This window comes from Chiloscyllium plagiosum, unplaced genomic scaffold (assembly GCF_037043375.1).
Source record: "Chiloscyllium plagiosum isolate Xiang-an unplaced genomic scaffold, Cpla_swu_hap1 HiC_scaffold_41, whole genome shotgun sequence".
NCBI lineage: Eukaryota > Metazoa > Chordata > Chondrichthyes > Orectolobiformes > Hemiscylliidae > Chiloscyllium > Chiloscyllium plagiosum.
Genome location: NW_028270179.1, coordinates 10,447,392 through 10,459,397, shown reverse-complemented (window position 1 = coordinate 10,459,397; position 12,006 = coordinate 10,447,392).

The window sequence follows — 12,006 nt, the reverse complement described above, 5'->3', positions numbered from 1 at the left end:
GGTAGTACAGAGAGGGAGGGGAAGAGAGATGAAAGGATAGCGAGAGACAGTGGGCGGAACAGACAGAGTGGGAGGGAGGGATGGAGAGAGAGAGTTGGAGTGTACGAGAGAGAGTGCGAGTGGTGAAGACAGAGAGAGAGTGGGAGGCGAAGAGACAGAGTGTGAGAATACAGAAAGAGAGGGGTAGAGAGGGACTGGAGTATAGAGAGATAGTGGAAGCTGATGGAGAGAGTGTAGGGTGAGTGAGATTGGAAATGGGAGAAGGGAGTGGGGTAGTGAGAGAGAGTGGCAGGCGGTAGAGAGAGCGAGGGCGTGGGTTAGAGTGAGAGAGAGCAGGAGGGGTTTAGAGGGAGAAAGAGTGGGAGGTTAGAGAGAGAATGGTGTAGAACGGGTGGGAGGGATGTAGTGAGTGGGAGGGGGTAGAGCGAGTGTGGGCGAGGTGTAAAGAGTGAGAGTGTTTTTGAATAGAGAAGGAGAGTCGGAAGGAGTGGGGTAGGGAGAGGGAATGTGGGGTAAACAGGGAGATCGTGGACGCTGGTAGAGAAACAGTGTGGAGGAGGTGAGACAGTGAGATTAGGGAGCGAGAGCGTTGGAGTGTGCTAGAGTGTGTGATGGACGGTAGAGAGAGGGAGTGGGGTAGTGAGTGAGTGGCAAGGGTGTGTAGAGAAAGAAGCAATATGAGGGAGTAAGGGGAGAGAGAATGGAAGCAGGTCGAGAGAGATTGGTGGTATAGAGCGGAAGCTTGGGAGAGGGTTAGGGAGCAATTTGAGAGGAGTAGAGAGAGTGTGTAGCAGAGAGAGGGGAAAAGGGAGAGAGAGTGTGAAAGAGGTAGATCGAGAGAGTGTGTGTGGTTACAGTGTGTGAAAGTGGGAGGTGTGCAGAAAGCGATGGGTGGGGAGAGAGAGTGGGTTGTGGTAGACACAGTGGAAGTGTCACGAGAGAAAGAGTGGTATAGAGAGACCCAGAGTGGGGGCTGGGGAAGAGAGAACGAGAGAGAGCAAGAGGGAGTGGGGCTGAAAGAAAGAGAGAGAGAGGGTGAGACACGGACGGTGTGGAGACTGAGAGGGTGGGAGGGGTAGAGAGAGAGTGTGAGGGTGAAGATTGAAAGAGAGAGGAAGAGTGGTAGGGAAAGAGAGTGGGAAGGGGTATCGGGAGGGAGACGGAAGGGGAAGAAAGAGAGTGGGAGGGTGTAGAGACAGTGAGGGAACGGAAGACAGAAATATAGTCGGCAGATAGTAGAGAGGGGCAGAGAGAGGTAAGGATGTAGAAAGAGAGTGGGAGGGCAAGAGACAAAGAGAGGCAGGGGAGGAGGGGAAGAGAAAGAGAAGAGATCTGGACAGGGAGACATAGGGAGTCAAGAGTGACTGCGAGGCGAAGAGGGAAAGAGAGAGACATAGTGTACTGGAGAGATAGAAAGTGAGAGGGTCAAGAGAGAGTGTGTGGGTGGAGTTAAATAGAGAGCGTGAGGGGGACAAGAGAGCGGGACGGTGTATAGAGACGGAGGGAGTGGGGTGCAGAGTCAGGGACTAAGAGAGGTGTAAAGTGAGAAAAACAGTGGGAGGGGATGGAGAGAGTTTGGTGGTAGAGAGAGTGGGGTGTTGAGAGATAGTGGGAGGGGTGTAGAGAGGGAGAGAGTGGAGGATAGAATGAAAGAATGGAGGGGGATAGTGATAACGGGTGGGAGGGTGACAGAGGGAGAGAATAGGAGGGTACAGAGAGTTGGAGGGGCAGAAAGAGACAAGCAGAGAATGTATGGGTGCAGAAAGAGAGATAGAGTGTGTACAGAAGAGGGGGGAAGCGACCGTGTCAATATTTGTAGGTGGGTCCTGGGGTGTATGACGATTTTTATTTTGTTCTCGGGGAGTGTCTGTATTGACAGTCGGGTTCCATGGAGTGTCTCTGTTAAATCCTGGGAATTGGCGCTGTGTGTCTGTATTTACTGGGCTGTCCTGGGGAGTGTGTCTGCATTTAGCAGGGTTTCCCAGGGAGTGTATCAGTATTTACAGGGGGCTCACATGGAGTGCGTCAGTATTTAAGGGGTGGATCCTGGGGATTGTGTCGGTGTTTACAGGAGGGACCCGGGGAGTGTATCAGCATTTGAACGGGGTCCACAGGGAATTTGTTGATATTTCCAATGGGTTTATGATTAGTGTGCTGATATTTTCTGGGGTCTCAGTGAGTGCGATTGCTCAGGAACCCTGCGGAGTGCTTTGAAATTTACTGTTTGAACTGGGGAGTGTGCTGGTATGTACAAGACATTCCCTGCATCTGTGTTAATATTTACAGGGAGTTTCCTGTGAGTGTGTCAGTATTTACAGAGGGGTCCAGGGGAGTGAGTCGGTATGTACCGGGTTGTCCTGCGGAGTGTGTCTGTATTTATCGGGGAGTCCTGTGGAGTGTGTCAGTATTCACAGGGGAGGTCACATGGAGGGCGTCGGTATTTAAAGATTGGCTCCTGGGGATTGTGTCAGTATTTACGGCATCATCTCGTGGGGTATGTCAATATTTACAATGACATTCGGTGAGTGTGTCAGTATTTATTGGGGGGGGGGGAGTGTTTCTGGGGAGTATGTCGGTATTTCCAGGGGATTCCAGGGAAGTGTATCAGTATTTACAAGGGGTTGTCCCTGGAAGATTGTCTGCATTTGCAGTTTTGGAGGGTCATGGAATTTTTCATTTTGAGTATACTGCGAAAATGGGTGTTGGCAGTCTCATTTAGTTCTACTAGCTATCCCCACGTCGTCATTTTATTAAGAATATGTTCAGAAAATTCATTTGCCCCAAAGAATTGTTCGAGTTTGGGAAAAAGTTTGCATTTCAGTCTTCATGTATTGTTTCTCGTCTAACATTAACCTAACTGCAAATCCTCGATTACACGACGCTGAGAAACAGACCACTTGCATTTATCGTATTCATGCCTCTCATGATCCTAAATACTTCATAAGATCCCACCTCAATCTTATAAACTCTAAATTAAAATATCTGAGGTTGTCCAAGCTCTCCCTATTACTCAGACACTGACAACATTATTGTAAGTCATTTCTCAACTCTTCCAATAATAGTAACATCTTCCTACAGCAAAGTGTCCAAGATTGAACGCAGAACACCAAGTGGGGCGATCACCAACATCGTGTCCAACTGAAACAGGCCAGTGTGGCAATCGACTTCTTTGCTGCCCTTCCGACGTGTGACCATACTTTTAGAGATACTTGCACTTGCACTCGAGGGTTCTTCTGTTCCACGACACTCGTTATAATCTTGTATCTTTACAAGAGTGGCCCACACTGACGTGCAAGTTGAGTGCTCAGAACAGATGAAAGATGTACTCTTCAAAACTGCTAATTAAAGATACTTGTGATAGATACAAGCCAGGGGTACTGTGTGAAGCAGTGAATGGACATCGACTATTTTGTTCACAATGCCAAGGAGAGCGTTAAGAAAAAACAATAAAATCATCTTGCAACAGACAACATTAGCAGTAGAGGACACAGACGTAAATGCAGCCTGAAAGGTTTTCTAAGGCAGGAATTGGCCATACAAAGTCGTCTGCAATGGCAGAACGAATTGGATGAAAGTTTAAACTTGCATATACGTAAGTGTATATGACGTAGGTGTAAGTGATGTTGACGGGTTTGTGGTGGGGGTTTTGATTTGACGGAGTGGGGTTGCAGGTGGACATTGAAAGAGTAAGGAATCTGCAGACCACAGGAAAAACTGGACAAAATAGTGGATAAACACTCATAAACATGAATAAAAACGAACGCATACTATCGTGGACTGCGGGATTGTAAGGAAATATAAAAGAAGAGATTTGCAGGGCGAAAATGAGAAGAGAGTTAAAAAGTGATGTGACAGAAGAAAACAAAATCAGGAAGGCCATCTGAGAGGAAAGCAACGTTACTTTAAAGTTACTTTAAGGAAGTGAACAAGTCTACTTTCAAAGATGCTATTTCTAAAATAAGTACATTTAGATCACAAGGACCGAAGTACGTTCCTGTTCAAAACATCTCAGAGCATGGAAGAATTGTACTAAAATCTGGAAACAAAAGACAAGCAACAATAACTGAAAATTATCAGCTTTGGGACATAAATTCACAAATTTCCATAAAGTGCAGCACGATTACTTCATAAAATGGCTTACACCAGTGTGAGGAGGAATGATATGTAGAACACCCAAGGAAAATAAAGAAAATCGCGATATCCCTAATAGTCAAGCACTTACAGATGGCAACAATCAGGAAAATTTCCAAACCGGTCTCTGGCACTGAGCCTGACACTGTGGCTCAGAAGGGAAAGGGAGAGAATAGAAAAGCGCTAGTTTAAGGGGATCAATTAGTTAGATAGACTTAGAGGAGATTTTGGGGTCGTAAATGAGACTCCCACAAGTTATGTTGTCTGGCAGGTGCTGGAGACCGGGATGTCGCCGATCTGAAGGGGGACGTCGAGCAGCCAGATATCGTGATATTTACTAGAACCAACTTTATCGGCAGGAAAGGGATTAAGGATCTGAAAAGTGACTACAGAGAGATTGGTTGGAAGCTGAGGAGCAGGACAACTAGAGTCGTGATCTGAGTTTTGCTCCCGGTGCCACGAGATAGTGAGGTAAGGAACAGTCAGCGAATGGATCTTAAAATATGTTTGCAAGGCTGGTGCAGGAGGGAGGGCTTCAGATACCTCGACCATTGGGGCGTCTTCTGGGGAAGGTGAGACTTGGACAATAAGGATGGGTTGCACTTGAACTGGAGGGGCGCAAATATCCTGGGTGGGAGATTTGATAGTGTGGTTCGTCAGGCCTTAAACTAGTTTCGGAAACGATTGGGAATCAGAGCCATATACCTGAGAGGGGTGTAGTTGTAGATGGAGCAGTGACAGGATGTAGTGAATCTGTTGTGAAGGTTTCTCACGTGATGAAACAAAGGGATCGGCTAATGTGTATCTGCTTTAATGAAAGCATTGTCAAAAATAAGAGTGATGAACTTAGAGCATGAATCAGTACTTGGGGCGATGAGGTTATGGCCATAACAGAGACGTGAGTTTCACAGGAGCAGGAAAGCTTGCTAGATATTACATGGTTTAGAACGGTTAAAAATTAACAAGGAGGGTGGAAAAAAAGAGAATGGGGAATAGCATTGCTAATCAGAGAGTTTATCGCAGATACAGAAACTAAGATTGTTGAGGAAGCTTTGCCTACTGAATCATGACAGGGATAAGTTAGGAACAGCAAGGGAGCAGCCACCACTCTGGGGGTTTACTACAGTGGCGCTAATAGCAGTAGAGAGATTGACGAACTGATAAGACGGCACATTTTGGAAAAATGAAGATGTAGCAGGGTTGTTATTACGGATGACTTAAACTTTCCCAATATGAACTGGACCCTCCTTCGTGGAAATATTATGGATGAAGCTGTTTTTGCTAGGTGTGTTCAGGAGGGTTTCCTTACTCAGTATGTAGACAGGCACACGAGGGGAGCTGCCATTTTGGATTTGGTGCTTGACAATGAGCCAGGACAGGTGTCAGATTCCGTGGTGGGCGAACACTTTGGTGACAGTGACCACAACGGCCTCACATTATCATAGACGTGAAGAGAGAAAATGGCAGCTACCAAGGGAAAACATTTAATTGGGTAAAAGGAAATTATGACGCTATCGGACAGGAGTTGGAAAGTACAGACTGGGCAAAATGGCACAGCAGACATGTGGAGACTGTATAAGGAGAAGTTGTTGCGTGTGATGCAGGAACTTTTTTCTCTGAGACAGGTAAGAATGGGTATGATGAAGTAGCGTTGGATACCGAGAACAAAAGTCCTTCTCGTCAAAATGAAGACAGAAGCTGATGTAAGGTGGAGGAAGATAGGATCTTGAACAGCTTTGGTGGAGTACAGCCTTGCGATAAAGGAGCTCAGAAATGCACTGAGGAGAGCCAGGAGGAGGCACTAGAAAGTCTTGGTAGGAGGGATTATTCAGAATCCAAAGGCAGTTTATTTATACGTGAGGAATAAGAAAATGATCATGGAGAAGTTAGTGCCGATCCAGGAGAGTAGAGGAAACTTGTGCGTGAAGTCTGATCAGATAGAGGAAGTCCTAAATGAGTTTTTTGCCCTTCCATTAAAGAAAGGGACCTTGTGAATGTGAACTTTAAGGATCTGGGATATGGGTTTGAACAGAGCAAGATTGTTGAAGTTGCTGCATTGGAACCTTTGGCGACCATTAAGATTGATAAGTCCCCAGGGTCAGACCAGATTTATCCGAGCTTAATCCACATAGTGAGAAAGGAGATTGCTAAGCCGCTCGTGAAGATCTTTTATACTTCCCTCTCCACAGGAGTCAACGGGTGGATTGGCAGGTAGAGAATGCTGTTGCTCTTTTCAAGAAAGGTGATAGAGTAATCCCTGGCAATTACAAACCAGTCAGTCTTACTTCTGTGGTCAACAAGGTTTTGGAAAGAATTCTGAGAAATAGGATGTCTGACTATTTGAAAATAATAGCGTGATTGAAGGCAATCAGCATGGCTTTATGAGGGGTAGGCCGTGCGTAAAAGGTCTCATTGAGATCTTCGAGGAGGATACAAGACAGGTTGACGAACTCGAGCAGTAGATGTTGTCGGCATGGGCTTCAGCAAGGCATTTGGTGGGTTCCCCATGGTAGGCCCATTAAGAATGTCAGGAGGTATGGGATGCAGTGAGATTTGGCAATCTGGCTTCAGATTGTTCGGTTGACAGAAAGCTGAGAGTATTTGTAGATGTAATTTATTCTGCCTGGAGGTCGGTGTTGGGTAGTGTCTGTTCTTGGGCCTCGGCTCTTTGCAGTTTTTATAAATGTCTTGGATGAGGGAATTGAGGGGGAGGTTAGTAAATGTGCAGACGACACAAAGGTTGATAGCATTGAGGGCTATTGCAGGCTGCAGCATGACATAGGCAGGATGCAGAGCTGGGCTGAGAAATGGCAGATGGAGTTCAAGCTCGATATATGCAAAGTGATACATTTTGGAAGGTCGAACTTGAATGTTGAATGGAGGATTAAAGACAGGATTCTTAGCAGCGTGGAGGAATAGCGGGATCTTGGTGTTCAAGTACGTATATCCCTCAAAATTACCACCCAAGCTGAGAGGGTGGTTAAGAAAGCATATGGTGATTTAGCTTTCATTAATGGAGAATCGAGATTAAGAGCTGTGATGTATTATTACAGTAGTACAAGTCCCTGGTGAGACCACACTTGAAATATTGTGTCCAGTTCTGGTGCCCCAACCATAGGAAAGATTCAGAGGCTTTGGACACGGCGAAAGAAGATTTACCAGGATGCTGCCTGAACTGGTAGGATTGTCATATGAAGAGTGGTTGACTAAGATTGGACGTTTTCTCTCTGGTTAGATGGAGGAAGCGAGGTGACCAGATCGATGTAGACAAGGTAATGAAAGGCACACATCGAGTCTATTACCAGAGACTTTTCTCCAGGACAGGATTGTCGGGGACCGGGGGTCATAGTTTGAAGTTATTAGAAGTACGGTACAGAGGAGACGTAAGAGGTAGACTTTCTATGCAGAGAGTTGTGAATGCATGGAATGCGTTGCCTGTTGGTGGAAGCAGGGACATTTGGGACATTTAAACGCCTGCTGGACATGCACATGGACAACAGTGAATTGCGGGGTGCAGAAGTAAGATTATTTTATTTTACATTAGGATTAATCCTCGGCACGGAGAAAGTGAGGACTGCAGATGCTGTAGATCAGCGTTGAAAATGTGTTTCTGGAAAGGCACAGGTCAGGCAGCATCCAAGGAGCAGGAGAGTCGACGTTTCGGGCATGAGCCCTTCGTCAGGAATGAGGAAAGTGTGCCAAGCAAGCTAAGATAAAAGGAAGGGAGGAGGGACTTGGGGGAGGGGCGTTGGAAATGCGATACGTGGAAGGAGGTTAAGGTGAGGGTGATAGGCTGGAGTGGGGGAGGGGGCGGAGAGTTCAGGAAGAAGATTGCAGGTTAGGAACGTGGTGCTGGGACTCAGACAAGGTAGCTGGAGGGGAAATGAGGAAGCTGGAAAAATCTGAGTTCATCCCTTGTGGTTGGAGGGTTCCTAGGCGGAAGATGAGGCGTTCTTCCTCCAACCGTAGTGTTGCTATCGTCTGGCGGTGGAGGAGTCCAAGGACCTGCATGTCCTTGGTGGAGTGGGAGGGGGAGTTGAAGAGGACCAGTTCCAATCCCGAACAACCCAGATGGCCTCCTTCTTCAAAGACCGCAATTTCCCCACAGACGTGGTCGACGATGCTCTCCATCGCATCTCCACCACTTCCCGCTCCTCCGCCCGTGAGCCCCGACCCTCCAATCGCCACCAGGACAGGACCACACTGGTCCTCACCTACCACCCCACCAACCTGCATATGGACCATATCATGCATCGTCATTTCCGCCACTTCCAAACAGACCCCACCACCAAGGATATATTTCCCTCCCTCCCCTATCAGCGTTCCGAAAAGACCACTCCCTCCGTGACTCCCTTGTCAGGTCCACACACCCCACTAACCCAACCACCACTCCCGGCACCTTCCCCTGCAACCGCAAGAAATGCAAAACTTGCACCCACACCTTTGCCCTCACTTCCCTCCAAGGCCCCAAGGGATCCTTCCATATCCGCCACAAATTCACCTGCACCTCCACACACATCGTTTACTACATCCGCTGCACCTGATGTGGCCTCCTCTATATTGGTGAGTTTTCAGAGAACACCTCTGGGACATGCGGACCAACCAACCCAACCACCCCGTGGCTCAACACTTCAACTACTCCTCACACTCCACCAAGGACATGCAGGTCCTTGGACGCCTCCACTGCCAGACCATAGCAACACGACGGCTGGAGGAAGAACCCTCCAACCACAAGGGATGAACTCAGATTTTTCCAGCTTCCTCATTTCACCTCCCCCCACCTTGTCTCAGTCCCAACCCTCGAACTCAGCACCACCTTCCTAGCTTACAATCTTCTTCCTGACCTCTTCGCTCCCTCCCCCACTCCGGCCAATCACCCTCACCTTATCACCCTCACCTTAACCTCCTTCCACCTATCGCATTTCCAACGCCCCTCCCCCAAGTCCCTCCTCCCTACCTTTTATTTTAGCTTGCTTGGCATACTTTCCTCATTCCTGAAGAAGTGCTCATGCCCAAAACGTCGACTCTCCTGTTCCTTGGATGCTGCGTGACCTGCTGCGTTTTTCCAGCAAAACATTTTCAACACTTAATCCTCGGCACAACTTCGTCGGCCAAAGGACCTGTTACATGCTATAATTTTCTGTGTTCTATGTACTACGTTCTATGCTGTAACAGGCACAGGAAGAAAGATAACGGATTATGAGTGAGACAGAGTGAGCTGATAGTTAATGTTTGAATCTGACAGCTGATTGTATCAGCTTTGTTCGTCCAAAGCTGTCGAAATCTGTTCTAGAAATAAAAATAACCCAATTGCATACAATTCAGGAAAAAATGTTGTCAGACGAGTAATGAATGGGTGGAAATTTTCAAAAACGCGACAGAAAACGAATAAATGAAACAGTTGGAACGTCACTTCAAAACATTGAGATATTTCATGTCGCAGGGTTTTGCCAGACTCATGGAGACTCACAAACGTAACTCTGGATCAATGCTTGCAGGAAGGTGTATGACTGGATTTTTTCCTTCAAATGAAAATATCTAGGAGACCATAGGATATGAAATTTATGTTCACCTGTCCAGAAATATTGTCTGAACATGTGATAGTCTTCTTGGTGTTCACGAGACAAGTTTACATTAATGAAGCCTATTATGAACACTCTGCGCCACTGACATTAGCTGTGACTTACTCACATCTGTTTTGATAACAGTCGACTTTGTGGCTGGAGTGTCGAGAATATGTCGGTGTGGCTGCTGGCCAGAAAACCAAATGAGAGACATGTGTGTGAAGATCAGTAGACAAAACTGTTTGGTGGGAGAATGCGATTGGGCTAAACACTTAACGATGATGATGAAAAGAAAGAACACGTCAGTTGCTTCATCAAACTAAAGTTACTTTTAGCAGAATGTAAATAAAGTGATTATTTATTCATTCATGGGATGGGTATCGCTGTTTCCACCGATATGTGTAGTTCATCTTTAATCGTCCAGAAGGCAGAAGTGCCGAGAGTTTAGGAAATTCAAGTAAAGCAAAGGAGTAACTCTGATCTATTGAATCGGAAGAAGCGCAAGTCAGTGCTTTATGGTTGGACATCATCGTTGAAACTAATACAAAATCGAAGTGCATTTCTTATCGGAGTATTTTTAAGGGGGAAACTTGGGCAACAATGAGTAGAAACGATGCTTCGAATTTCTGGTGGAATTTACAAGGTACATTCAGCAAAAGTCCAAAAGAACTGTAGATATTGGAAATTTGCAACAAAAGCAGGAATCACTGGAAAATCTCAGCAGACCTATCAGGACCGTTGCTGTGTAATCAAACTTAATGTTCGTGGCCCAAAGTCCCTTCTTCAGCACTGATGGCAGCTCAGATTTGGAGCAATCAGTCTGTTTGAAGATCCTGCTCAATTTTTAGCAGGCACCCAAAAAACAGTTCCATGCTGATCCTCTCTCTCATCTCTGACATTTCTCCTGTAATAATCTGTTTTTGATTTTACCATTTTTTTTCTGTAAATGAAGTGTCTATGAGGATGGTGCAAGTTTTTTTTAGAATAGCATCATGAAGTTTAGATGGAGTTGATTGGGTTTTCAGACAGCTTGCTTTTTATATTCTGTTCTGTTTTGTTCGTGTTTCGATCGGTAATCTGAAAACATGTTCTGTTTTGTTTAAACGTGAGTGGTTCGGCCAGTTGCATCACACTTGGAAAAGCCACACAGCACACAGAATAAGCTGCTGGGCGAATAAGGCTGGTCAACAAATAGAATCACAATGCCGTTTGTTATCGTTTTACATTAGTGGAAGTAGTATGTTGTTTGGTAATATTTGAAGGTGTGTGTTTAGTTCACAAACATTTCGTTTTTTCATTTGATGGACGTTTTATTGTCATAAGATGTCCATCAAATGTAAGATCAAAATGTTTGTGAACTAATCACACACCTTCAAATATTACCATACTTTCATAAGATGTAATCATGTGCAATGAAAGGCATGTGTGAGTGAAAATATTGCTTACGGATGGGGAACAAATTGTGCAATCAACGAATTTAGTCAGAAATGAGGTGGGTTGTGCTTGATGTGCGAGATAATATACACCCTATAGCGATGACTACAGCAACTGAAAACTTCCTCAGTAGTATATTACTGTGAGTGAAATCACATGACGATCGACTTGATTCTCCCGAGAATCTTGTCCGACCAGCCAGGCTGTGACCTGACATCAACTTTTGTTGGGAGAGATCTTGCAAAGAATTCACTTCCTTCTTCCGTGAACTTTCTCTGTGGAATAGATTGCCTTACACGGAGGATGATTCAGATTCGGAAAAGAGAAGTATCATCGAAAAATCTGAGCTTTATCGTGTATTCTGCAGTCAGCTGGACCAACTGATCATTCTATTCATTTTGTTTGGAAAGCAGCAATGAATAGGCAAAGTGATAACTGAGATTGGGAGGCAGTGATTATAAAAAAATGCAAATCAATATGCGCGGCAGGTTGGCACAGTGGCTAGCACTGCTGCCTCACTGCGCCAGTGACCTGGGTTCAACTGTTTGTGTGGAGTTTGCACATTCTCCCCGTGTCTGCGTGGGTTTCCTCCGGCTGCTCCGGTTTCCTCCCACAGTCCAAAAAATGTGCAGGTTAGCTGAATTTGTCATGCTAAATTGCCCGTTGTGTTCAATGAAGGAGTAAATGTCGGGGAATGGGTCTGGGTGGGTTGATCTTCTGACGGTCAGTGTGGACTTGCAAGGCTGAAGGGCTTGTTTCCACATTGTAAGTAATCTAATCTAAAAAAAACACGAGAATGCATCCACTTACTTGTTAAGACTGATTGAAAACGTTGAGGCCCTGAGCAACTATCAGAGGTGGTGAATCACCCTATATC